Here is a 27,272-nt window from a genome sequence, read left to right on the forward strand (position 1 = left end):
GATGGACATTATGTGTTGACAAGTGTAAAAGTATAGACAGCTTTGTTTATCATAATATTATAATGTAGGCGATTACTTGCAACGTAGTCAAATTATGAATACCCTTAAGTCTTTGTGATTGGAAGGTGTTCAATTATGTTTATCTGTAAATAAGGTAAACATCAAAAAAATAACAATTGCATTAGCAACGTAAAAGGCCATGTGTTTGAACCCTGGAAACACACATACTGAGAAAAATAAGCACTGTGGATAAAAGCATCTGGTAATTGCATAAATGTAAATCTTATAGGCTGATTGTTTTATACAGTATGTTGCAATGACTGTTTTACTTACTTATCTGAAGCTGTCAGATAATTTACAAGTGACAGAGAATAATATCACTTCAGTATTTCATGCCCATGTGTTTATTTAATGGAGTGAAAGGTGGGTGATACACTATAAGTCAGCCTGTCATTATCACAAAATAAACCTCTTGAGGGACTCCACACCACCCTGTCTAGGTTTATTTTGCGATAATGACACATTACCCTTTACTTAAGACGTCACTTTCTTGAAATACGTCTTGGGAGATGTCAAAACTATCTGGGTAATAACTGTTTAAGTTATTTTGGTTTAATAGTGCTAATTTGAATCATTGTGATGTCTAGTACCAGTGCCAGGCTTGTTCGTCTATGCAAGCCCAGCTTCAGATGTAAACATGATAAAAAGCATTGTGCTGAATGTTGCTTCATTTCTTTGTTAATTGTGCATGAATGGGAAGTGATTGACAATCATTTGAGGAAGCACAACCATCTCTGTTCCTCTGTAAAGCAACCGTATCCTCCTGCTGGAGAGAGGCCGGTTTCCTGCTGCATGCCAGTGGTAAGACCTTGGCCTACACACCCTCAGATATTTCTGTCTTTCTTTCTCTTGCTCGCTCCAGCTGCACACAAAAGAAAGAGCAAGTGAGACACAAAACACAAAAGTCACTTATCCACGCCCATGATTTTCTTGCTTCTGTGCAGTAAGAAAAATATTTTGTTTTGCAGAATAACCAAGCTGCTGTTTTCTTAACCAATGCTGATTGTTTTCTGTCAGGCTATACTTTTGTACTCAATAATTCAGGACTTTTAAAGCCATACCATGGGCCCTATTTTAACGATCTGAAACGCAAGTGCGAAGCGCAAAGCGCAAGTGACTTTGTGGGCGGATCTTGGGCGCTGTTGCTATTTTCCCGGCGGGAGAAATAACTCTTGCGCCAGGCGCAAATCAATAAGGGGTTGGTCTGAAGTAGGTTCATTATTCATAGGTGTGGTTTGGGCGTAACGTCAAATAAACCAATCAGAACGCTATACAACATTCCCTTTAAACGCAAGGGCGCAAGTTCCATGGCGGGTTGCTATTATTATGACGGATTTACCAGGCGCACGGCAGGAGCGGTTTACAGCCGAGGAGACCGACGTTCTTGTAAGAGCAGTCAAAGACAGAGAAGTTGTTTTGTATGGGGATAGGAGAAACCCGCCCAAATCAGCGTAGGTTAAACAGGCGTGAGAGGAAATAGCCACAATTGTCTCATCGGCTGGCATCCCCATCTTTGCGCCAAGCGCTACAATGATGTCAGGAGACGGGGGAATCCCAAGCTTGCCAGCATAAATTGGGCACGCCGTGTAATGGGAGGTGGACCTGCATACGGACCTGACGCCAGCAGAGGACATCGCTGCGTCCACCCTCACCGCTGAAAGGGTTTGGGGGCTTTGAAATCGGACCCAAGAAACGCAAGCAAGGTCCAACCCCAAAGTACACTTACAAATCAAGTTCATATACATTAAGGTGTCATGGTCCTGTCAGCCATGTATGTCTTTTATGTGTTTCATGTGACAGGGTCATGGCAGCCCTCACTGTTGTCTTGTTTTGTGTGGAGAGTCACGTGACGTGTGTTATGTGTAGCACGTGCTCTCCTGTCTGTAGTCTTAACCTTACCCTCCTGTTTCCTTGTTAAGTCTTGATTAGTTAATTCCCTTCACCTGTTTGTTATTGTTCCCTAGTTTAGTTCTCCCCTATTTAATGCCATTCTGTCTGCTGTCTTGTGCTGGATCATTGTGTGTCATGTGTGACACCGTCAGGAGTCCTTGTCTTGTTTTTGCCCTGTCTTTTATTTAATTCTTGTCTTGTTTACCCCCTCAAGGGAGTTTTTGTTATATAATAAAAGTATTTTGGTTGAGAGCTGTCTGCACTTGGGTTCTGTCTTCCCCATCCCTGACAGAATGATCCAGCCATTCTAGAACCCAGCAGACGGCTCTGTTTTTGTTTTACCAAGTTTAGTTTCGTCTCCGTCTAGTGTTCCTGCCTGTCAGTCCTGTTCCTGATGTCCGTCTAATGTCTTGGTGTCCGTTCAGAGAGCTCCGCGGGAGTGTTCCTGGTCGGTGGCCTTGGGGGAGTGTTCCTGGTTGGTGGCCTTGCGGGAGTGTTTCCAGTCGGCGAGCCCCGCGGACGTGTACCCGGTCGGCGAGCCCCGCGGACGTGTACCCGGTCGGCGAGCCCTGCGGACGTATGCCTGGTCGGCGAGCCCTGCGGACGTATGCCTGGTCGGCGAGCCCTGCGGACGTATGCCTGGTCGGCGAGCCCTGCGGACGTATGCCTGGTCGGCGAGCCCTGCGGAAGTATGCCTGGTCGGCGAGCCCTGCGGACGTATGCCTGGTCGGCGAGCTCCGCGGGTGTGTTCCTGGTCGGCGAGCCCTGCGGAAGTATGCCTGGTCGGCGAGCCCTGCGGACGTATGCCTGGTCGGCGAGCTCCGCGGGTGTGTTCCTGGTCGGCGAGCTCCGTGGAGGTGTTCCGGTTGGCAAGCCCTGCGAAAGTGTGACTTGTCAGCGAGCCCCGTGAGAGTCACTGGTCGGCGAGCCCCGTGAGAGGGTTCCTGGATGGCAAGCCTAATGTCTGGTTCCTGGTCGGCATGCTGAGCAGTGCTGGGTCCTGAACCCGTCTCTTGTGCGGAGACCGTCCGTCCCGCTTCTTGTCGTGGGGGTCTGGATCTCCAGCACTGTCGGCCCTTCTGGACTTTGTCTTTTTGTTGTGTTTATGTAATGTTTAGATGTTACCTGGGGACGCCTGGAGGCGTCCCTTAAGGGGGGAGTACTGTCATGGTCCTGTCAGCCATGTATGTCTTTTATGTGTTTCATGTGACAGGGTCATGGCAGCCCTCACTGTTGTCTTGTTTTGTGTGGAGAGTCACGTGACGTGTGTTATGTGTAGCACGTGCTCTCCTGTCTGTAGTCTTAACCTTACCCTCCTGTTTCCTTGTTAAGTCTTGATTAGTTAATTCCCTTCACCTGTTTGTTATTGTTCCCTAGTTTAGTTCTCCACTATTTAATGCCATTCTGTCTGCTGTCTTGTGCTGGATCATTGTGTGTCATGTGTGACACCGTCAGGAGTCCTTGTCTTGTTTTTGCCCTGTCTTTTATTTAATTCTTGTCTTGTTTACCCCCTCGAGGGAGTTTTTGTTATATAATAAAAGTATTTTGGTTGAGAGCTGTCTGCACTTGGGTTCTGTCTTCCCCATCCCTGACATAAGGTTTCTTATGAAAACATTTTAATTATTATTTACATAAAATAAACGTAATACAGCCACACAACAAACTTATGAAAATATTTTAATCGTTATTTGCATGAGAATTTTTTAACGCAGCCACACAATAAATAAAAACTATCACCACAATGCTCACCAATATGATTCCCCTTATCTCATGTGTTAATATTTTTTATTGTAACAATTTATGATTTGCAAAAATAACTGTTGCATCTGTGTAGATTAGATAAGCAAAGTGTGTGCGCGTTGTGCACGCTATATATATTATGGTCAAGCATGCGCCCTTAAAATAGCATAATGAACAACGCGCAACGCGCCACTGACTTTAGACTAGTTTTTTTTTGTCAGTGGCGCAAATTTTTTTTTTAACTGCAAAATAGTATCCGTGATGGTTTGCGCCGGAACACGCCTCCTTTTTTATGCTGAACCGCCCAGGGAGCGCAAGTTCATTCCCTAGTTTGCCGACGTGCGTCTGTGGTTGGAAAAACCCGCTGTGTGCCAGTGCAAAATACGAATGATACATGCGTCACTGACAAAGTCAATTGTGCCGGGTGCAAGATAGGGCCCAATAAGTTTATGTGAAAAACTCAAAAATTTGCAATTCCTGTATGTCTTGTGTCAGGTCTGATGTTAACAGTGTCAAATGCTATTGCTTAGTGGCGGCTGGTGACTGCTCGTCCGAGGGGCGCTAATTAAAAATATGTGTTCGGAGTGTCACGTGTGTTGCTTGCATTTTCTAAATATGTGTTTGTTGCATCATGTGAACCATGTTTTTTCAAAATAAGTGCTTGCTGCACACGTGTCAAAACCGTTTATGATAAAAAAAGACGCTTACTCCCTTAACAGTAAACTCTACACATGAGATTATGCGAGTATCTGGCAAACGCGAGTGTCTCTTTTATGATAAACCCTTTAGATGCGTCTGCAGCAGGCACTTATTTTGACAAGACACATGATGCACTCGAGGCGCAGAACACCTATTTTGAAAAAAGGAAACACACACACATGACAGGCTACATATGTTGTAGCGCCCTCGAAAAAGAAGTCACCGGCCGTCACTGCTATTGCCTCTCACTCACTGCTAATACACTCCTGAAGTTGGATGGGTGACTTTAATGGTGTCCTTTTGGGGATTCAAATAAACAGGACTGTAAATTTACATTCTGCTTATTACATTTTAGGTGAGAGTTAGTGGCTCAAACATATCTCTCGTATTGCAATGTAATGAATCAAAGAAATGTAATATAAATATGACAAAAACACATTGTGGTTTATGCTGCCTATGTGTTTTGCACCATCTAAAGATGTGATTATATCAGAAGATTGAGACGTATGTGACAGATCTGCTCTTAAAGAGCTGCGCTCCAGAAAATATAGTAAAGCATCTGGTTTGTTTTACATGGACACTGAATGAAGTCTCCAATGGTATGTGCTTCACACACCCGCCGAGCAGCTGCAGATTCACACCCGACGCCATTCAGAAGAATGCAGCTTTTTGATGATGTAACAGTCAACATATGAAGATTTTACAGCGAGATATTATTTAATTAAATCTTAATTGAACCTAAACTTTATAATACAGCTAAAACGTTAATGCATGCTTGTGATTGCGTTAGGGGCGGGGCCTTGATCGGTGACTCCCGTATGTCATCTAGCCACCATTTTAACCCCGCCTCAAATAATCCTAAACACAGAAATGAGGAAAAACTGCACAATTACTACAAATGTAAAACAGTAATGGCACATTCACACGGGGCGAAAGCGTGAAGCGTGGCCAACAGCCAATCACAGTGGCCGCAGCACATGTTCCAGTCTTCCATAAATGTAAATGGCTGGCTCTGCCTAGGTTATTTGCATAAGGCAATCTGATTGGCTGACGCTCGCGTTGCCACTTGAAAAGTTGAGAAATGTTCAACTTCTGCCGCGAGCAACGGCAGTGATGCGGCGCCGACGGATCCACAATTCAGTTCGCCAACGCTTGACGTCACCCATTAAAAGTGAATGGGAAGCTTTAGTGCTGACACCCCGTGTGAATGCGCTGTAACTCCACAATGATGTACTACATAGTTCAGTCTTTGTAACGTGTTTCAGCAATACATTTCTAACGTTTATATAATAAGGGAAATTATTAGTGTTAGATAAGTTTAATTTATGAAATAGTCACGCATTATTTTGCTCAGTTTTGCATGGCATTGTCACACATTTCCACCATTTTACGTGCCAGTTTGCATTAAGGGCTCATAATACAGTAGTTGTGCATAGGTCCTACGGCGTAGCCACGACGGCGTCGGTTCCGCATCAGTTTTCCTTTATACTTTTGCGTCTGCGTCAACGTGCAAACACACGTGTAGATCGCTGGTAAGCAGTATCCACGCGTGTAACCACAGTAGCAGCGCGACCGTCAAAGAAGAAGAAGCTTGGCAAGTTAACCCACAAACGAAGAAGAAACAGCAACTTGTTGTGTATATTTTGAGAACACCAGCAATGATAGAAGTATATAAACAGCGACTTTTGTTGCAGTTTGAGTTAAATCACTCCTCAACTTGGTTCGTCTTTGTTTTCACCGTCGCAAACGTAAATACCTATGATGCATTTTTTTTACCTGACGGGAGGGGTTCTGTTGGACCAATCACAGCGCTTGCGGTCCGCATAGAACTGACGCGCTGTAAAAAAAATGCACGTCAGGCTACGCACAGGCTACGGATAACATACGGCGTAATGTTTACGCACGACTATAAATCGGGCTTTAGGATGTCACTTTAAGTTTTGGTTTATACTATTTTTTGTATGCTTTTTAAACCATTGTCGCCTGACATTAGGGTTAGAGTTGGGTTTGGGTAAGGATGTCATTTTATGTAACAAAAAGTTGTTCTAACCCCAAATCAAAGCGACAATTGTTAGAAAATAGAAAAAACAGTTGAGTAACCAATATGTGAAACTGACACAGAAAAGAATGTCGTGGCAATGGCACGTAAAATGGTGAAAATACGTGACAATGCCACGCAAAACTTAGCAAAATAATGCATGACTATTTCACGTATTTTGTGAGATCAGGCTATAGCTTTACATGAATAAAAACAAGAGAAAACACAGAAAAATTGGAGGACAACAAAAGTAGTAAAGTATATAGAGAGCATTTTATCCGGATGCATAAACAGTTGTAAAAATGACTTGTGTGTTAGTGGCAGTCAGATATGTACAGTAAGCGTGGGGTAATAATGTTGTTTAAGATTCAAGATTTAAGACTCATCAAGATTGGATGAAATGCAGAAGGATGTTGTAAAACAGATTCATTAGATGGTTTGGCTGTGGGTCGGAAGAAGAATAGTTTGCAGGAGTATGGAGATAAACAATACGTCAGATTACAGAAATGCAATTCACGTTAGACCGTAAACATCTGCTCAACTCCTAACACATTTTTTCCAGCATGTGAATGGAGTTTCATAGACCTGAAGGTGAAAATCAAAGATCATGAACAGTGTGATTGCAAGTAGAAATGGCTGGGTATGTTAAAATGAGACAGTAATCACATTTTAACAAGCAGGCTTCTGCATGTGTTTCGCATATGGCACATTTCAGTTAACGCAATACTTGTTTTACTTTTCTTTCCTAGAAAAGAGGATATATTTACACTAGTTATATATACTGTAACCTCTAATCTTTCCACATTGTGCCCAAAAGTATGTGGAAACCTCAAAGGACCACCAGACCTGATCCCAGTCCTAAGGGTTTTATTTTGTGCAGACCGCTACTTTCCTAACCTTGAGCAAAATGTTTATACTGTATTTCACGGTACCAAAAAAGGCACAGTTTTTAAATTGTTTCTCTCCAGGGTTTGCTGATGGATATCTATTGGACAATGCATGCGTGGGATGAAACTGTATGATAATCAAACGTCTCCCTTCTAAAACGCATGATAACTGGTACAAACACTGAAGGAATGTTAATGACAATCTGTTTATTTACTTTCTTCGGCATGACGGGGTGTTACGCCACACTGTATGCTATTTTAGTCAATGTGGAAACTCCTCTTCCTTCATTTTTTAACCCCTCATGATATTCTCATAAATCTGTTTGTCATGCTAAAAGTGAAGCAAAAGCAAACTTTTTCTTAACATATGTATGTGTGTGTATGTACTAAACAGTGGGATCCTAAAAGTGTAGGAAACTAGTCACACTTTATATCAAAATGACAATGTGACTTAGTATACTTTTTAGCACATTAACTGTGTTGGACAACCAGAAAATCAGTTTTAAAACAACATATCTGCTAGATTTAACGTAATGTTTGACTTTCATGTTGTTAATGTGTAATGTGTTGAAAAAATCAGCTTGTGCTGTCTATCTTTAAAACATATGCTGGTGGTTTGATATTTTGTTATATATTGAGAATGCATTCATGGACTTAAAAGTGCAGTGTGTAACTTTTATAAGGATCTTTTGACAGAAATGCGGTATAAAATACATAACTATATTTTCAGTGGTGTATAAAGACCTTTCATAATGAACCGTTATGTTTGTATTACCTTGGAAGAGATGTTTTTATCTACATACACCGAGCGTCCCCTTACATGTAAGTCGCCATTTTGTGCCGCCATGTTTCTACAGAAGCCCTTAACAAACAAACTTTTTTTTACCAAGTTGTCTTGTGGCGGCTACCGTAGCTTCTCTATGCGTTTCGGTAAACGGTGGACTGAAACGTTGGTTGAAATTCATAACCTCACCACTAGATGCCGCTAAAATTTACACACTGCACCTTCAAAGGTAAAATATGTGAAATATTTGTATAAATAAATATCTTTGGAAGGCGTAGGATCATAAAATATTAGTTTGAACATTGCATTCGGTCCGACTGGTATAATAATAGTATATGTTCGCTGTCAATCAGCTTTGCAATCAAACTTTCCTTTTCTTCTTTGTCCAGCTTCGTATGACTATCAGGCTAAAGTTAGCATTTTCTGAATTACCGACTTAACCTTTAAAGTCCGATATTTAATGTGTTCTCAGTTTGTGACACCACTAATAAATATGCTATTACCACCCTGCCAAATTTGATTTAAAAAGCCAAATAAATAAATAAATCTTAGAAAAACAGGAAGGATTATCTGCTTTTAAATGCTGGGGGCGTGTCCACTGTCGGCGCTGAAACCACACCCACTCACATGAAAGTCATTTTTCAACTTTCAAATGCTGCTACAAACTTAATAGATGCTTGCGATTGTGTTAGGGGCGGGGCTATGCTCGGTGGCTCCAGTGTGTCATCGAGCCACCATTTAGCTCCGCCCAAAAAATCCTGAACACAGAAATAACGGAATAACTCCACAATTCAGTACTACATAGTCTTTGTAACGTGTTTCAGCAATACATTTTTAAATTTATAATGTGTTTATAAAGAATTTTCTGAAAATGACTTAAATACATGGGGCCCTATCTTGCACCCAGCGCAATTGACTTTGTCAGTGACGCATGTATCATTCATATTTTGCACCGGCGCACAGCAAGTTTTTCCCTCCACAGAAGCATGTCGGCAAACTAGGGAATGAACTTGCGCTCCCTGGGTGGTTCATCGCAAAAAAAGAGGCGTGTTCCGGCGCAAACCATCCCTGATGCTATTTTGCAGTTTCAAAAAACAATTGCGCCACTGACCAGAAAAAAAAAGTTTAAAGTCAGTGGCGCGTTGTTCATTATGCTATTTTAAGGGCGCATGCTTGACCATAATGTATAGCGTGCACAACGCGCATACACTTTGCTTATCTAATCTACATTGTTACACTAAAAATATTAACACATGAGATAAGGGGAATCAGTGGTGAGCATTGTGGTCATAGTTTTTATTTATTGTGTGGCTGCGTTAAAAAATTCTCATGCAAATAACGATTAAAATATTTTCATAAGTTTGTTGTGTGGCTGTATTACGTTTATTTTATGTTAATAATAATTAAAATGTTTTCATAAGAAACCTTAATGTATATGAACTTGATTTGTAAGAGTACTTTGGGGTTGGACCTTGCTTGCGTTTCTTGGGTCCGATTTCAAAGCCCCCAAACCCTTTCAGCGGTGAGGGTGGACGCAGCGATGTCCTCTGCTGGCGTCAGGTCCTGAGGCAGATCCACCTCCCGTTACACGGCGTGCCCGATTTATACTGGCAAGCTTGGTATTCCCCCGTCCCCTGACATCATTTTAGCGCTTGGCGCAACAATGGGGATGGCAGCTGATGAGACAATTGTGGCTCTTTCCTCTCACGCCTGTTTAACCTACACTGATTTGGGCGGGTTTCTCCTATCCCCATACAAAACAACTTCTCTGCCTTTGACTGCTCTTACAAGAACGTCGGTCTCCTCGGCTGTGAACCGCTCCTGGCGTACGCCTGGTAAATCCGTCATAATAATAGCAACCCGCCATGGAACTTGCGCCCTTGCGTTTAAAGGGAATGTTGGAAAGCGTTCTGATTGGTTTATTTGACGTTACGCCCAAACCACACCTATGAATAATGAACCTACTTCAGACCAACCCCTTATTGATTTGCGCCCGGCGCAAGAGTTATTTCTCACGTCGGGAAAATGGCAACAGCGCCCAAGATCCGCCCACAAACTCACTTGCGCTTCGTACTTGCGTTTCAGATCGTTAAAATAGGGCCCATGGTCTTTAAAGTGCACCTGTTTTCCGATTGACCTTTTTAAATTTCCTTTGGTGTGTAAGTGTGTATTAGTACATGTTAACCATATGCAAAAGGTACAAACCCCAAAGTAAACGATGACACGAGTTATCGTCTCTAACGTAAATCTCTTTTCTTGGACTACAACAACACACATGGATTGTAGGCAACAGTTTACTTCCAGGGATTGGTGATGTAGAAAAGACCGACATTATCATAATTGCTCCCGCTTTGACTCATAAACCACGTGAACACATTGTATTATAACAAATACACAAAATAACATTGTTTTTTATCAATTAGACAGGTACACTTTAAGTGTGACATAAGTACTTTATAATTTACCAATATATGTTGCAATAGATTTTAGAAATGCTGTTTTTTTTAACCACCATTGGGTAATGTTTATATTTAACCCAACTGTGGCTTGAAAATAATCCCCACATATTTAAGAGTGCACAAATATTAATGTGATATATTTACCTTGATATAATACACAGACAGACAGATAGATAGACAGACAAAGTGTACTGATTGATTTTGTTCTGTATTGAACATTTGATGTCAACATTATTCTTGCGGCTTTCTTCTTCACAGTCAGCTGATCAGGGCGATGGGCGGCACATGCTGAAGGCAGCTGTCTTACACACGCTGTGTGGTTTTGCATGTGCTTCTCTCAGTGACCATTGATACAGTTAATGTTGAAGTATCTGTGGTATGTAGCCTTCCCCCTTCACAGACACACATATATATTTTACAAGTCAAGGGCAGGTCACGCAGTGCACTCATGACTCAAGCCATTCATATCATGAGATTGTAGAGATGCTTAGGCATGTGTCACTATTATTTTTACTCATACTTGGGGTTGGAGATCTGAACAAATCCCTACAGAGATGAGTACTATGTTACATTGTGTTATTACTTCTCTAAACAATCACATTTAAATGTTGCTTGTCATTCCCATTGAAGTATAATCCCATTCAAGTAAACTCCCATTGAATACCCATATAACTCGTATTAAAGGAGCCAAGCCATATAGTGTAGTATGCAGGCATGGGACTATCATGTAGACAACAACTTTGCAAACACTGACAGTGATAACTTCATACCCCACTTTTTCATTTATTCTATTTTTTTGTATTCTTTTTTTCTTGAACATTTGGGAAATGTTTGGCTAAATGAAATACTGCCACCAATTTGAATCATGACTGGAAAATTGTATGAGCTTAAAAATAGTTTTGAAATCTGTGGGATGGACGTTTTCTGATGGTCATCTCTTGGAATGTTATTTACTGTACTGACTATACCGATAAAGTGTGCTGACTTACTGGATATTCCGAAGGGAGTGACAAGTAATTTCCCTTCGGGACACAAGACTGAAAACTTTGGGAATTCACAGATAAGACTGCAAGATGTTTTTCTTTGTGAGCAGGCAGAAGATGCTTTTCCAAAATCATCATCATATCTGTGATTGGCACACGGATAATAGGCAGATTGGAATTCAGCAGAACTAATTAAAAATAAATGATGAATAAAAAGCGTGTTATGGAATCTCGAGTGTAAACATAGCTGCAATTCCAGGCCGGCAGATTTCGAGGCCTCCAACCTGAGCCCAGACCTGATCTAATGAAAACCAGATTGTAATCTGTCTGCAAAATGACACTGCATACTTTCTACTATTTCCTAATAAAACGCAAGTGAGATCTAGTTTGATAGTCCATTTTAAACATTCTAATAACTACTCATAGTAGCTTTGCAACTACATGCCAACTAACTCTCAGTACTAGTAGACTGTTAGGGGTCGGGTTAGGGAAGGGGTTAGGCCGAAGATATTTAATATTAACAAGATGCATCACTGCTATTATTAATGCGGGAGATCGCAACAGTCAATATGGCTACTCTAGTCCCGCCTTCAAGTAAAAGAGCCAATCGTCAAAAATGGCATATTCTGGGGGAGGGCTTCTGTTACCGTCCAAACAGTTGTAGAACTTCCCGAAATTAAACTTTGTGCATGTGCAGTGTCCGATAGGTCATGCTTTAGCAAGACCTGGGCCGTGTCAGAAATAGTAGCTCCCTATGCCCTTAAATAGTGCACTGTTTGAGGGTACAGCCATTTGTAGTGGTGTTCGAAATTAAAGTGGACATTGTCAACTGCACTTATTCAATCACATAATTTACCATAATGCAGATGTACACTCAACGACTAGCCCCATGACAAATGAACACTCGCATCTCAACACAAGATGGCACCCGGCAGTCCCGACGCCATGGGTCTCCCTTCACCTGTTCACCAGCTCCATGTCCCACCAACCAACAGTCCTTGCTTGTTTGCACTTTTTAATTACATTATGCACTTTTGGTCGCCATAGAGACTAAAGGATGCAGAATCATTATTGCGTTTTGGTGATTGTTATTGGCGTTTTAATCAGGCTGGTTGGGCAATTAAAATTCTCTTTAACTTGGCCTTTTAAAAAATCCACTTGTCCCTGATAAGCAGACAAGCATTGATTTAGGGCCCTGCAATGTGTGTTTAGACTGCTTCAGTAGGCTATGTCCAATCTTTACGACTCCTCCGTTGTATTGCGTCAATGGAGAGGTAAGTCAGGTCTATTTAATTCATGATTAATGATATCATGCATTGCAGTGAGGTTGATCTCATTTTTGCCACCCTGAAAAAATGAAATGCCCGTGCGTGAATTTGTGTCTGACGCCATGCAAAAAATGACTTTTTACTTAGTATTTTTGTCTTAATTTCAGTACAAATATCAAAAAAGATGTATTTTCTTGATGAGCAAAATGACCCAAGAAAATGAGTCTAGTTTTTAGACTAGAAATACCAAATTTAAGTGCTTTTGGGTATTTTTGTTCATCAAGAAAAAGCATCTTAATTTAATAATTTTTAGATTTTTTTAACTGAAAACAAGACAAAAATACTAAGAATTTTTTTCCTGAAAATATTTTTTTACAGTGTAAGTCTTAAAAAAAAAAAAAAAGATTTTATGTGAATTTGTGTTTAAAACAAGCAAATTTTTCTTAAAGTTTTTTTCTTACCCCATTGGCAGATTTAATTGTTTTATAGACACATTCCCTTAAATTTGATGTTTTTTGTCTAAAAACTAGACTTGTTATCTTGGGTCATGTTGCTTATCAAGAAAATGCATCTTGATTTAAGAATTTTTAGATATTTGTACTCAAAACAAACAAACATACTAAGTACACTACAAAAAAATGATTTTCAAGAAATATTTTTCTTAGTATTTTTGTCTTGTTTTCAGTAAAAATATCTAAAAATACTAAGTACACTGCAAAAAATGAATTTCAAGAAATATTTTTCTAAAGTATTTTTGTCTTGTTTTCAGTAAAAATATCTAAAAATTATTAAATTAAGATGCTTTTTCTTGATGAGCAAAACAACCCAAAAAAATAAGTCTAGTTTTTAGACAAAAATTTATCAAATTTAAGTGATTTTGTGGATAAAAAAAAACAAAGAAAATCTGCCTATGGGGTAAGCAAAAAAATCGTGAAAATTTTTCTTATACACTAAATTCAAGAAATAAATTCATTTTTTACAGTGTAAGAAAGTCATTTTTGCAGTGTGCCGGCACAGTGATGCATATGTTTTAAAAAGAATTTGGTTAGGGTTAGTAGAAAAAGTTGGCATGTAGTTTACTAGCTGCAAAGTTATCAAATGTTCAGCAGACAGTCTACTACTATAATGACTTTTAGTTGAAAAGAAGTTGCAAAGTTACTTAGTTATTAAAATGTCTAAAGTGGAGTATCAAAATAAAGTGTTACCTTTCTCTCATCCAAACTGTGTAAACTAAATGTTTAACATGTTCATTTAACAGAACTCTTGCAGAATTGCATTCTAGGCCCAGCGCTTTGTCCTTTAATCAGTATGACTCCCACTCTGTAACCACATGAACCCTGTAATAATCTCTGTGAGTGCTGCCTATTCTCATGGAATAAATAGATGCGTTCTGGGGTTGTTCTTTTAGGCAACTATGTGGCCGGTGTTCACCATACCACAATCTGATTACAAGACGACATACTCCAGGAAAAAGCTACTGGAATTCTTTTGGGAATACTGTACTGATTCCCTCCAATGAGTGGCATTCTGTTTAAAAATGTCTTTTCACCAAATTCGAGTAAAACATCACTTGCACTCTTTTCAGAGAAATCGATTACATGGTGCATTGCAGCGAGCTCGCTGACAAAAAAAAACAATTCGAGGTAGTAGGCAAAGCAATAGAAAAGTTGGCTTTTATTCATAAGAATGTACATTTAACTGTATTTACAATATTAAAGCAGACACAGATGTCTCTTTCTCTCTGTTTATCAGGTGTCATCTGTTAGGATGCTAACACCACAGTAAAGATCAGGAGATTGAAGAAAGTGTTGCTCTGGGTGTGTGGCATAGAGTTAAATTTGGAATAGAGGCACAGAGGATAGAAAACATCAACAACCTGAGACTTGTGGTCTCCTTTAAAGTTTTCCTTTTTGGGTGGGAAGATGGTAACCCAAGATGGAAAAACGCACGGAAATAAGATGGTTTAGGAAAATAAAAGAAGATGTATGGTAGTACAAAATTAAATTCAGTTTTATGTACATAGTGCTTTTCACAAATGTTTAATTGTTTCAAAACAGCTTTACATTAATAGATGCAGGAGAAAACACAGAAAAATTGATGGACAACATAAGTAACCATACTAGCAAGTAGTGTTGTAGTTCTAGACCGGTCTCAAGACCCCTTTTTAAAGGTCTTGGTCTCGTCTTGGAATCGACCGCATTTTTACTCGGTCTCGGTCTCAGACAAAGAGGACTCAGAATTTTATTTCAAGACCGGTCAAGACCACAACTGATGGCACATCACAAATTAATTTTTTATCATTAATTTTATGCAGTTTTTTCAGGTTTGGCATATGATGTTGGCATTGTTTAAGCATTGTTTAAGTTTCTCCCAATGACAATTTTTCTAATTTCATTACTAAAAACACCTGCACTGTGTTAAGTGGATGGCAAGCCATGGAAAGACAGTTTCAGAATAAATGGTTAAGTTGATTTCAGCTCTTTAGTGTTTGTTCACTTTTATTTGCTTATAGACAAAGATAAATTCCCACATATCTGCAATGCCTTTGATTAATTTATCAACTTCTCTGATGGCATACACACACACACACACAGACCGACAAGAAGTGCCTAATCATGTGCATATTCCACATTTTATCATAAGTGTTTTAATGCAGTGACTTGCACTGGTCTTGGTCTTGACTTGGTCTCGGCCTGTCTTGTTCTTGGTCTTGACTCGGTCTCAACCCTTTAAAGTCTTGGTCTTGTCTCGGTCTCGGCCTGTCTTGGTCTTGGTCATGACTTGGTCTCGGTTTAAGTGGTCTTGACTACAACACTACTAGCAAGCGTAGTAATAATGTAACGTATAACAGAGAGTGCTAAGTTAAGCAAATGTCAGCTCTCAAATCTCCAGGGAGTCTTTATTTACTTCTGTAAATAAAGAGTCCAGATGCAAAAATCTGCTTAATCACAAACATTTTATCCCAGTTTTTTGAGCAGAATTCATTAAAAGTCAGATAAAAAACATTTAATTTACAAGAAAATCTGTCAGACGCACTTAGAGGGTTCAAATGTTTGCTTAGAGAAATTGGATTTGATGTGATGAAACTCTTCCCAAGTTGTTCCATTGCCAAAGGAAATTCCTCTTCTCACAGCTCTCCGAAGATTTACAATGTTATATCCCTAAAATTAGTCTCTGAACAACCATCTAAGCAGATTTTTAGAACTCTCATGCTATATGGGGTTAATGTTTTTTTTAACCCAGAGCTAAGGTCACTTTTAAGCAACACTCCTATCTGTAAGTTATAAACTACTGCTTAAGGTTTAGCCACCAGAATGAGTTGTGAAGGCAAACTATTGAACTTCGACCGCGGCGTGAGCGCAAGCTGAGCTCCGCTGCGCTCGCGCTTTGCTCGATGCAACAACAATCCGCCCTCGCGCGGCGCAAGCCATTGAAATGAATGGGTTTCATAGCGCAGCGCACAGCGCGTCCTAGCTTTAAAAAAGCCGCTTTACCATAATCACATCGTAATGCTGTTAGCGGTCTATAGCCACACTTCACATTTAAGCTTACGTAATTTAAAACAACGCTTACTTGCCTTTAAAATAGCTGAAGACGGCGTGTACGAATATTAAACTTCCTTAAAACAGTGTCCTGTAGATTTGTAAATTCCACCTCAACCTCTAATCTCTGAGTTTGAGCCGGTCTGTGTTTGCATGAAGTCACATGAAGCAGGCGGTGCTGGTTCGTTCTAAATGTTCTAATATCCATATTTTACATGATCCATAAAATGCCGCGAAAAAACACGTTGCTAGTATCAAGTCACAAATATGCTAAAGCCTAATGACACATGAGACCCGGCAATACAACCAATCAGAGAAACTGGTCTATTTTAAAAAAAGAAAACATATATCAACCATTTTTTCCTCATTTGATTACATTAAAAGTCATGAAACATTCAATGTTTAATTTATTTTAATTATTCTTGATATATATTCAATTAATAAGAAACTTTGTAGGGGGGCACAACAATCTGTTTGGGGGGGCACTGCCCGCGAATGCCCCCCCTTGATGCCGGCCCTGATGCAGAGTCATGACCATTAATAGTGTTTATATAAATTACGTCGAGCTGCACGTACACGTTGGATTCCCCACAATTGGATGCCAATGTAGTTATTCAATAGCCTGGGTTTCCCCCAAATTTATTCACGCTGCAAGTGTAGCATGGAGACCATAGACCAAATTTCCCCCTGAAATAGGGAACCAATCACAGAACGGGGAGGGGGCAGCAAGACGACGACGACTTCTATGCAACACACCAAAGCAGTTTGTTTATATCTATGGATTTTAACCTTTCCAGCCTGGTAATTTGGGAGGAGCAACACTGACAGGATCTTCTTGATTTCCCTGACTCCTGTGCGACTGTCACCCCTAATAACGCAAACCTTTCGGAAAAACTATGTGGTTTTTTTTTTCGATAAAAACATGTCTGTAGAGTGTCCATATATACCGATACGTTGCTGGGAGAGATTAGACGTGTACAGTGGCGTAAGACATGGATCTGTGGTGGCTCTTTAGCGCATGGAAAGCAACCCGGTTCTTAGAAGGCTTGCCAGTTGAACTAATTCATAACCAGCAAAAGCACTAGCTCTGAACTAGCACCTGGTTCTTGCTGGTGGAATTAGTTAGTGGTCTCTGGATTTTATTTCAAGACCACAACTGCGAGAATTGCTTGTGCATTGTCTAATTTGTGTGTTAACATCATTCATGTGATTGGATGTAAAACCTCTGGCTTTCAAATCAATCATTGACATATTTGATTTGTTTTGTTACAGTAAGAGATGAGTGGGGGTCTGTCAAAAAAGAAATCTGCACTCTAAAAAACAAACGGTGCTATATAGCACCAAAACAGTTGCTTTGGATCGTAACGATAGAAGAACCATTTTTAGTGCCATATAGCACCGGTGAAGAACCAGTGAAGCACCAGTGAAGCACCAGTGAAGCACCTGTGTAGAACCATATAGTGCTATGTAGAACCATATGTGGTGCTATATGGCCCCTATATGGTTCTACACTGGTGCTTCACTGGTGCTTCACTGGTGCTTCACTGGTGCTTCACCGGTGCTATATGGCACTAAAATGGTTCTTCTATCGTTACGATCCAAAGCAATTGTTTTGGTGCTATATAGCACCGTTTGTTTTTTTAGAGTGTGTCAACAAATTCACAATATCTATCCACAATAATTCCATCCATTTTAAATGGTCTTGTCTCTGTCTTGACTGTTCTTGATCTCTGTCTCAACACCCTTTGGTCTTGGTCTCAGTTTAGGTGGTCTGGACTACAGCGCTGTCCTGTGCACTGTCAGAAAAAAATGGTACAAAAGCTGTCATTTGCACTCTACCTTTTTTAAAGGTCCTAATATATAGCATTTAGGTACAGATATGTACCTTTGATGCACCAGTATGTTCCTTTGAGGTACTAATGTGCCCCTTTTAGGTACAAAGGTGTGGTACAGCCCCAGTGAACCTTTTTCCAATACAAAGAACTCTTTAGGTTCTGTAGATGTTAAAGGTTCTTTATGGTACCATACAGCCCGACAAAGAAACCTTTATTTTTAAGAAGGTTTCCTGTAATTATTTTGAATTCCAAAAGCAAATACTGTCTGTGTAAAACCTGAAAACTACAGGAAGTGACATCAATGATAGTATTAGTCAGCTCACACTAGCTTGGATTGTTCAGTTCTCCACCCGAGCTCCAAAACAAGCTTATTTAAAACTGGAAAAAGAGAGTAAATCCTTCATAAACAGCAAAACATTTCCGAACCACACCAAGCCTGCGCTCATTTCAACTCTGATGTGTCTGTTTGTATGGGAGGAACTGGAGGTGTTTCCTCACATTCCTCTAAACTCCAGTATCTACAAGAACATTCACAGCATTTATATGGTCAATACAGCTCGGCAAACTTGAGAACAATACTCAGTATTCTTCCCAAGACCATGTGCTCTCCACATGTGACATCGTGCCCAGAAACACAAAAAGACTTCATTCAGAAAGCTTGTTTCAGTGTTGTCAACTAGTGGCTGTTTCTGAATGATTACTCAAATTTAACCAGGTAGATTTTGTAGCACAGACACATTTGTGACCCTGGACAAAACCATATGCCACAAGTGTATATTTGTAGCAATAGCCAATAATACAGTGTATGTATTATCGATTTTTTAATGCAAAAAATCAGCAAAGATCATCTTCCATGAAGATATTTTGTAAATTCCTACTGTAAATACACTATATTGCCAAAAGTTTTGGGACACCTGCTTTTATATGCACATGAACCTGAATGACATCCTATTCTTAATTTATGGAGTTTAATATGGAGTTGGCCCACCTTTTGCAGCTTAATATCTATAACTCTTTTAGGAAGACTTTTTACAAGGTTCAGGAGTGTGTTTATGGGATTTTTTTACCATTCTTCTAAAAGCACATTTGTAAGATCATACACTGGTGTTGGACGAAAAGGCCTCGGTAGTCTCCGCTATAGTTCATCCCAATGATGTTCTTTTGGGTTGAGGTCATGACTCTGTGCAGGCCAGTCAAGTTCCTCCACACCAAACTCACTCATCCGTGTCTTTATGGAGCTTGGACCATGTTGAAACAGGAAGGGGCCATCCCCAAACTCTTCCCACAAAGTTGGGAGCACGAAATTGTCCAAAATGTCTTGGCATGATGAAGCATTAAGAGTTCCTTATGCTGGAAGTGATTGGATCACCTTAATTCAATGATTTGGAGGGGTGTCCCAGAACGTTTAGCAATATAGTGTATATAAAAATGTATTTATCACTATGTGTTGCTAGGGACTTAATTTGGACAACTTTAAAGGCGATTTCTCAATATTTCGATTTTTTGCATCCTCAGATTTCAGCTTTTCAAATAGTTGCATCTCGGCCAAATATTGTGCTATCCTAACAAACCATACATCAATGGAAAGCTTATTTATTCAATTTACAGATAATGTATAAATCTCATTTTCAAAATATTGACCTATATGACTGGTTTTGTGGTCCAGAGTCACATTTGGCGTGATAAATTGTAGTCCATTTTTAATTATATGCAGCTATGATATTGATACTTAAGTATATTTATAAAATTTATTTAAAATGTAAGTTTACTAAAATGATTGCAATGCATTCTGGGATTGATTAATCCATGCCATGCTGCCTTCAAATCTGCATGCCTTTGTATGATGTCTACTGTTAGAAATGGCCTCGGACTTTAAATGCTGTCTGGATCGGCAGATCAGTTGGATTAAAGCAGAGCTGAAGTCTTTCTCTCACACACATGCAGTACATACAGATACTGTACACTTCATGGCTGTCAAACATGAGCTCACAGCAAAAGCATTTTGCTGTATGGCATCAATGAATCCTATTTTAGCTTCTGCTTAGTGTCGCAGAGAAGAAAATACATGAAGCAGAGCCTACAGTAGCCTACCACTAACAATAATAATTCATACATATATTTTCTATAGGTAATCAATAATTATGATCTCTACATATTAGCTATGCATTACTGAAATTGTGAAATATTGGTTATAATGTGTACATTTCAATATCCAATATTAGTTGTTATCTACCATATATAGATTGCAACTATATAGCTCTATAGCTTAAGAGTAGGGCTATCAAAAGAATAATCGTGATTAATCGCATACAAAATAAAAGTTTGTGTTTGCATATAGATATTTGTGATGAATCTTTTGAAAGCCCTAATTAACAGATTTGATGAAGTGCTCGATGTGTTGCATTGAAAGAATGACTTAATCTCAGATCTTTCTCCTAAAATTGCTTACAAGAAATAAAAATACAAATGAGGAAATTGTTCAAATGCATTAAGAGTGTGACAATTTGTCAAATCTGCGATTGAAAGTCAATACAGTATTATTAAAAATTTTAATATGACCTTTTGGAGTGGCTTCCCGGACAGGGATTATCTTAATACAGGACTAGACCTTAGTTTCATTAGCAAAATAACTAGTTTTAACAAACATGCCTTACTTAAAAAAATACTTGTGCATTTTGAAGCAAAACGAAGGGCACTGATGTATTTTAAGTCAGTGCAGGTTGTTTTCAGTTTGGACAGCTCTTACATTTATTCTAGTCTAGGAATCCCTGTCCGGAAAACCGCCCCAAAATCATTAAATTTACCCAAATCCAGATCATTACAATCTACATTAAAGATTTTAAAATAATCTGGATTTGGGTACATTTGATGATAAAATGTTTAAGGTCATATTAAATATTTTAATAATATTGACTTTTGATCACGGATCTGGCAAATCTGTGCTCAGTTTTTGACATTGTTGATTTATTTTAAAACATTGGGGACTTTTGTGAGATTTTTGGATCCTTTTCTGAAAGAAAATATCTGAAACATGGGAAACTTAAGCAATCATTTCTGTTTGCTCTACATTTAATCTCACTGATGTCTAAAAGAAGTTGTTGAGATATTAAAGAGATCTCATCTGTAATTGCTTTCTTATACAATATCTCTCTCTTTCTAAACAGATGTAGTAAACATGCTAGAAAATAGAAAAGGGAAATGAGAGAGAGAGAGAGAGAGAGAGAGAGAGAGAGAGAGAGAGAGAGAGAGAGAGAGAGAGAGATTGTATTACTTTCTCACTCAGAGCTAGAAAAGAGCTACAATAGGAGGCACACCACAGTCCTTTGCTTCACAAATCTTCATGCTCATCTTCCCATGACTGATCACCGATCTTTGTCTCTTAAGTAATTACTGCCAGCTCCAGCGGGTTGGACTTCAAGGGACGAGAGGATTGCATTTCGACGCTGCTGTCCGCAGTTTAGGCAGACAGGCAGAGACAGGTGCTGCAGGCATAGAGAGGAGGAGCCGAGACGAGACGAGCCGCGCTGCTCCAAAGAGGAATTCTCAAACAGCTGTCCGACAGACGTCCTGCCTGCGAGAAGTAAACCCTCAAGGGCAGAAAGAAAGAGAGTGAGCGAGAGAGAAAGAGGGAGAGGACGAAAACGGCACACGCCGCACCACCCAGAAACTGACTACAGTTTGTGTCAAGGCACCTCGTGACGGCAACCACAGTGGACATTACTCTCAACAGACACACAAGCAGGTAAAAGCTAAACAAATGCATGATTTGTTAAGTAAATGAGGTGAATGCCCTGATGGAAAATACCAGCATGGATTTTAGTGCCTACTATTGTATGATTCTGATGTGCTTTTCTGTACAAGCATGGTAGGACACCAGCATCCTTTGCAGCTGACCGGCTCCTAAAGCACATGTTGATTTCTTAACAGTAGATCCTAAATGTAAAAACTCTAAGTTATGTGGTATTCGTACAAAACATGGTGCGTGTGTCATAGCATTGTTCGGCTATTTAGGGTTGTGAAACTCGTGCACATGGTTGTCATTACAACCCGCGAGAATTTCTGCTGCAAAATATGTCAGGCAGATTCCCCCACAAACCGCAACAACAAGAGCTTAAGAGAGCGAAGCAACCCGACACCTGGACCTCTTCATGCCAGCAGATTTACTAGAAGAGAAGCTCCTTTTGGATTCCTCAAATACATTCCTTCATCCGACGGCCAGCGACTCGACTTCTCATTCCAGTTCTGCATGCGGCAAGCCAAACACAACAGCAGCTCGAGAACAGAAGCCTTGGGGTCGATTGCGGGGTGTAAAACGGTTAAACAAGGGCTGAAGAAAAGAGCACTTGCTCCACCCTGATTCCTCAAAGCAAAAACAATCCCAAAGAGTAATTTAAGGGTTTCTTTCATACAGAAAGTGCCATTACTCATTGTGGTATTTGTCTTTAATCATTCAGAAGATTGTCCAAAGAAAGGGGTTGTTTGTGGTGATCAAGGGTTTAACTGCAGGCCTGAAGGTTGCACACCTTAGCGTGTTGTTGCACCTGTACAATAAACGGCCGAAAGCCATCACAATGCGAGGTTGAGTTTTAAATACGGCAGCATCATCAAGCGCTTAGACCTGCTAAAAGGGATGGGGGTCTGGTTTTTAGCCAAAAAAGGCAATGGCTAAAATAGGTCACTGGCGGAATCAAAAGTGGTACAGTTGCAGAGCTGAAAGGAGGTCTTGTCTTTTAAAACCATCTCTGTGTGCGCAGTGGGCTCTGACTCTGGGTATGTCATCATTCGCCTTGTTTAGATTATTGCTCACACTTGCTCTAAAATTAATCTGACCCACATACTCCACACGTGCCCACAGGACTGAGAAAGCACTGTAATCAGATCCATCATTAGATTCTCAATCATTCTCATTTACGCTCATGTCTCATATAGTCTCATCCAATCTCAGTTCATTCTCTGGATTCTTCTGTCTCATTTTTGCCTTAGTCTTTTAAAACATCCTCATTTAGCCTCATGTCTCATTCTGTCTTATGCTGTATCATTTATGTCTTATGCATTCTTTAAACACAACCTTATTTAGCCTTATGTCTCATTGGGCTCTATTTTAACGATCTGAAACGCAAGTGCGAAGCGCAACGCGCAAGTGAGTTTGTGGGCGGATCTTGGGCGCTGTTGCTATTTTCCCGGCGTGAGAAATAACTCTTGCGCCGGGCGCTAATCAATAAGGGGTTGGTCTGAAGTAGGTTCATTATTCATAGGTGTGGTTTGGGCGTAACGTCAAATAAACCAATCAGAACGCTAGCCAACATTCCCTTTAAACGCAAGGGCGCAAGTTCCATGGCGGGTTGCTATTATTATGACGGATTTACCAGGCGCACGCCAGGAGCGGTTCACAGCCGAGGAGACCGACGTCCTTGTACGGGGGAATCCCACGCTTGCCAGCATAAATCGGGCACGCCGTGTAACGGGAGGTGGATCTGCCTCAGGACTTGACGCCAGCAGAGGACATCGCTGCGTCCACCCTCACCGCTGAAAGGGTTTGGGGGCTTTGAAATCGGACCCAAGAAACGCAAGCAAGGTCCAACCCCAAAGTACTCTTACAAATCAAGTTCATATACATTAAGGTTTCTTATGAAAACATTTTAATTATTATTTACATAAAATAAACGTAATACAGCCACACAACAAAGTTATGAAAATATTTTAATCGTTATTTGCATGAGAATAAATAAAAACTATCACCACAATGCTCACCACTATGATTCCCCTTATCTCGTGTATTAATATTTTTAAGTGTAACAATTTATGATTTGCAAAAATAACTGTTGCATCTGTGTAGATTAGATAAGCAAAGTGTATGCGCGTTGTGCACGCTATACATATGGTCAAGCATGCGCCCTTAAAATAGCATAATGAACCACGCGCAACGCGCCACTGACTTTAGACTAGTTTTTTTTGGTTAGTAGCGCAATTGTTTTTTGAAACTGCAAAATAGCATAAGAGATGGTTTGCGCCGCAACACGCCTCCTTTTTGCGCTGAACCGCCCAGGGAGCGCAAGTTCATTCCCTAGTTTGCTGACGTGCATCTGTGGAGGGAAAAACCCCGCTGTGCGCCGGCGCAAAATACGAATGATACATGCGTCACTGACAAAGTCAATTGCGCTGGGTGCAAGATAGGGCCCATTCTGTCTCATTCCATCTCATTTAATCTCAGTTCTGTTGGATCTTCACCCTATCTCTGACTCATTTAGTCTCATTCACTCTCAGTTCTTTCTCTGGCTTCTTCTGTCTCATGCTGTCTCGTTTTTGTCTTATGCATTTTTTAAACAACCTTATTTAGCCTTATGTCTCATTCTGTCTCATTCTATCTCATTTAATCTCAGTTTTGTTGGATCTTCACCCTATCTCTGACTCATTTAGTCTCATTCACTCTCAGTTCTTTCTCTGACGACTTCTGTCTCATGCTGTCTCGTTTTTGTCTTACTCAGTCTTTTAAAACATCCTCATTTAGCCTAATATCTCATTCTGTCTCATGCTGTATCATTTTGTCTCATGCATTCTTTTAACACAACCTTATTAAGCCTTATGTCTCATTCCATCTCATTCCATCTCATTTAATCTCAGTTCTGTTGGATCTTCACCCTATCTCTGACTCATTTAGTCTCATTCACTCTCAGTTCTTTCTCTGGGTTCTTCTGTCTCATGCTGTCTCGTTTTTGTCTTACTCAGTCTTTTAAAACATCCTCATTTAGCCTAATATCTCATTCTGTCTCATGCTGTATCATTTTTGTCTCATGCATTTTTTATACAACCTTATTTAGCCTTATGTCTCATTCCATCTCATTTAATCTCAGTTCTGTTGGATCTTCACCCTATCTCTGACTTATTTAATCTCATTCACTCTCAGTTCTTTCTCTGGCTTCTTCTGTCTCATGCTGTCTCGTTTTTGTCTTACTCAGTCTTTTAAAACATCCTCATTTAGCCTAATATCTCATTCTGTCTCATGCTGTATCATTTTTGTCTTATGCATTTTTTATACAACCTTATTTAGCCTTATGTCTCATTCTGTCTCGTTCCATCTCATTTAATCTCAGTTCTGTTGGATCTTCACCCTATCTCTGACTCATTTTATCTCATTCACTCTCAGTTCTTTCTCTGGCTTCTTCTGTCTCATGCTGTCTCATTTTTGTCTTACTTAGTCTTTAAAAACATCCTCATTTACCCTAGTATCTCATTCTGTCTCGTGCTGTATCATTTTTGTTGCATGCATTCTTTTAACACAACCTTATTTAGCCTTATGTCTCATTCCATCTCATTCCATCTCTTTTAATCTCAGTTCTGTTGGATCTTCTCCCTATCTCTGACTCATTTAGTCTCATTCACTCTGAGTTCTTTCTCTGGGTTCTTCTGTCTCATGCTGTCTCGTTTTTGTCTTACTCAGTCTTTTAAAACATCCTCATTTACCCTAATATCTCATTCTGTCTCATGATGTATCATTTTTGACTTATGCATTCTTTTAACACAATCTTATTTAGCCTTATGTCTCATTCCATCTCATTTAATCTCAGTTCTGTTGGATCTTCACCCTATCTCTGACTCATTTAGTCTCATTCACTCTCAGTTCTTTCTCTGGCTTCTTCTGTCTCATGCTGTCTCATTTTTGTCTTACTCAGTCTTTTAAAACATCATCATTTAGCCTAATATCTCATTCTGTCTCATGCTGTATCATTTTTGTCTTATGCATTTTTTATACAACCTTATTTAGCCTTATGTCTCATTCTGTCTCATTCCATCTCATTTAATCTCAGTTCTGTTGGATCTTCACCCTATCTCGGACTCATTTAGTCTCATTCACTCTCAGTTCTTTCTCTGGCTTCTTCTGTCTCATGCTGTCTTGTTTTTATCTTACTCAGTCTTTTAAAGCATCCTCATTTAGCCTAATGTCACATTCTGTCTCATGCTGTCTAATTTTTGTCTTATGCATTCTTTTAACACAACCTTATTTAGCCTTATGTCTCATTCTGTCTCATTCCATCTCATTTAATCTCAGTTCTGTTGGATCTTCACCCTATCTCTGACTCATTTAGTCTCATTCACTCTCAGTTCTTTCTCTGGCTTCTTCTGTCTCATGCTGTCTCGTTTTTGTCTTATTCAGTCTTTTAAAACATCCTCATCTAGCCTAATATCTCATTCTGTCTCATGCTGTATCATTTTTGTCTTATGCATTCTTTTTACACAATCGTATTTAGCCTTATGTCTCATTCTGTCTCGTTCCATTTCATTCAATCACAGTTCCGTTGGATCTTCACTCTATCTTTGTCACATTCTGTCTTTGTCTGACTTTTGTCTTACTCTGTTCTCATTTCTGTTCAAGCTTGCTTATTTCTGGCTCATTTAGTCTCATTTCTCATGTTGTCTCATTTTTGTCTTATTCAGTCATTTTCACACAACCTCATTTAGGCTCATGACTCGTTCAGTCTCATTCAGTCTTATTCAATCTCATTTTGTCTTTTGTTTTGGCCTCACTTAAGCTGTGTCTCATTCAGTCTCATTCAATCTCATTTTGTCTCAGTTCTGTTCTATCTTGATTCTATCTCTATCTCTGGCTCAATGCTGTCTCATTTTTGTTTTACCTCATTTAGGCGCATATCTTATTCAGTTTCATTTTATTTCACTCTGTCTCTTTCAGTCTTAATCAATCTCACTTTGTCTCTTGTTGAGTCTTTTTAACATGACCTCACTGTCTCATTCAGTATAATTTCTTCTCATTCTATCTCATTTCTGTTTAATCTTCACTATCGCTGGCTACATTTGAATGTTATTCAGTCATTTTAGGCTTATGTCTCATTTTGTCTATCTCGTGTTTTGTTACATGAGTCTTTTTTATACAACTTCTTTTAGGCTCATAGCTCATTCAGTCTCATTGTTTTTTACTCCGTCTCATTCTCTCTCATTTTTTCTCAGTTCTGTTCAATATTCACCCTATGTCTGGCCCATTTAGTCTCATTTTCAGTCTCATGCTACCTCATTTAAACTTGTGTCTCATTCAGTCTTTTTGTATTTAACTCATTTAGTCTCATTTTGTCTCGT

General features: G+C 39.7%; 1 protein-coding gene across 1 annotated transcript in view; it reads left to right on the forward strand.

Annotated features, from left to right (window-relative positions):
• cdc42ep3 (CDC42 effector protein (Rho GTPase binding) 3) overlaps positions 1-27,272 on the forward strand; it is a 40,644-nt gene that overhangs the window by 3,123 nt on the left and 10,249 nt on the right. Inside the window, exon 2 of the mRNA XM_065296077.2 lies at positions 21,570-21,927. The gene's annotated coding sequence lies outside the window, so the exon portion shown is untranslated. The remainder of the gene's footprint in view (positions 1-21,569; positions 21,928-27,272) is intronic.

The sequence above is a fragment of the Paramisgurnus dabryanus genome, chromosome 20, assembly GCF_030506205.2.
Source record: "Paramisgurnus dabryanus chromosome 20, PD_genome_1.1, whole genome shotgun sequence".
NCBI classification, from domain to species: domain Eukaryota; kingdom Metazoa; phylum Chordata; class Actinopteri; order Cypriniformes; family Cobitidae; genus Paramisgurnus; species Paramisgurnus dabryanus.